General features: G+C 43.2%; 1 pseudogene; it reads right to left on the bottom strand.

Moving 5' to 3' along the window:
- Positions 1 to 308: 308 nt before the first annotated feature.
- LOC102873726 lies at positions 309 to 615 on the bottom strand (annotated as a pseudogene).
- Positions 616 to 2,060: the final 1,445 nt, after the last annotated feature.

Raw genomic sequence — 2,060 nt, 5'->3', positions numbered from 1 at the left:
TCAGAGATGATGAAGATGGCAGTTTAGGAAAGGATTTAGATTTGTGGTTGATAGGATCTCTATGATTGTAGTTGACTCCACGGCACCTAACAACAAGAGAGTCACGTTAGTATACATAAAGTTCAGTGTGACCGCTGGTGATTCCACCAACACAAGGTTTGGAGAATAGAGAAAAACATGACAAATATGTCAGAATGGATGGAGCAATCCTATAAATCAATACCTATGGATTAGATTTTTTTTCTTTAGCTGTTTATTACACTAGATGTTTGAGGGCTTTGGGGTATATCAGAGCACACTCAGCCCTTCTAGGCAGTTGCCTTCCTCATGGTAGCTAGGACATTGTGGAATTCCTCTTGCTTCCTCTTGGCACATGTGTGTTCCCACCCTTTTCTTGATGAACTTGAGGGCCTGCTTGTCGTTGGAGATCATGAGCAGCTCCATGGCATGACGGTCGTAGGGCACAAAGCCACACACCTCCCGGATCATGTCTTGCGTGAACTTGATGTGCTTGGTGAGGCACCCTTGGCGGCAGCTGTGCTTCGGCTTGCTCGTGTTCTTGGTGCCTTTGTTGTCCTTGTTGAGGCCCCGGGCCATGGGGTAGTGCACAGCCATGGCTGCTACTCTTCTATGGCTGCCACGGCAGAAGGATGGTTGCCTTATGGAACAGATTTTAAAGACCAGACCATCAGCATTGCAGTTTGGAATTGAAAGACCCAACACTCAGTCCCTACTCAGTTTTCTTGGTCTCATACCTTAGTAGCATCTGTTACATGTCTTCTCTATGGAATTTTAAATTTAATATTGTTGTTGTTATGTTCCATTGAGTCGTCTGCGACTCATAGCAACCCTATGTACAACAGCCCTAAACTCTGCTCTATCCCTTGCCAATCTTATTCTCTGACCGGTCTCTCCTTGCAACATGTCCAAAGTATGTCAGATGAAGCTTCAGAATCCTTACCTCCAAGGAGCAGCCTGGTTTAACCCTCTCCAGGATGAACCTGTTCATTCTCTTAGCAGTCCATGGCATACTCAATACGCTTCTCCAACACCACAGCTCAAAGTATGAATTAGGATATCTTACTAGATGGTGCTCTGGTGGTCTCGTGCTAAGAAGCTATGCTGCAATCCCAATGGCACATGGTTTAAATCCATGGAACAAGAATAGACAATCTCCTCTTGTGTGATTAACTGCTTTAATTGCCTCTGAAAACCCATTGGCGGGTCAGTTATGGATTGGCTGCTGCTCATACAACAGCAGCAACGACAGACTACCTTACTATATGGTGGTCCCAATCATTGTTTATATTTTCCCACAATGTTTGCCATAGTGCCTTTTCAGATAGTTCCTAATAGTTATTTTTTTAAAAGCTTCACAAAAACGAATTTTAAATCAGGGCTTAGAGGAGACTTTAGATTAGTAGATCAGAGGTGGGGCCACTAAGGTTAGGGGAATAAAAGAGGCTTTGCAGATATCAAAAGTGAGTTGAGAAAAATGATGGGTTGAAGGATGAGGAACACATTTATATAGAAAATAAGGTTCTATCTGATTATTCATTGAAATATTGCTTCATGATTTAACGGGAGCTTTGGTGATCTAGTCTGTAGGGAGCTGCATTACTCAAACAAAGGTACTTTGAATCCACCAACAGCTCCTCAGGAGAAAGATCTCTCATGTGACTTACCGCCTTGGAAATCTGTTAGAGAGCCAGGTATGAGTCAGTTCTGACTCAGTGGCAATGAGTATAAGTTTAAGAATTTGAAGGGTTATAAAGTATATTCATGCTTAAAGTATTATATTGCTCTTGCAGCCTCATGAGTAAATAGCAATAATTCATTGCTATCAAGTAGGAACTGACTCATAGCAGAGCCTCTAACAGGTTTTCAGAAGCTGTAAAATATTTGGAAACAGATTGCCCATCTTTCCCTGTTGCAGTTGTGTTGTTGTTATGTGCCATCGAGTCGTTTGCGACTCATAGCGACCCTATGCACAACAGCCCTAAACCCTGCTCTATCCTGCGTCAACCGCACCGCCTCTGACACACCCATCCCGATTACCC

The sequence above is a fragment of the Elephantulus edwardii genome, unplaced genomic scaffold (genome assembly GCF_000299155.1).
Source record: "Elephantulus edwardii isolate Elephantulus edwardi_28Jun2011 unplaced genomic scaffold, EleEdw1.0 scaffold00026, whole genome shotgun sequence".
Lineage (NCBI taxonomy): Eukaryota > Metazoa > Chordata > Mammalia > Macroscelidea > Macroscelididae > Elephantulus > Elephantulus edwardii.
Note: the sequence above shows the minus strand (reverse complement) of the source record. Positions and strands in the feature narration are given on the sequence as shown.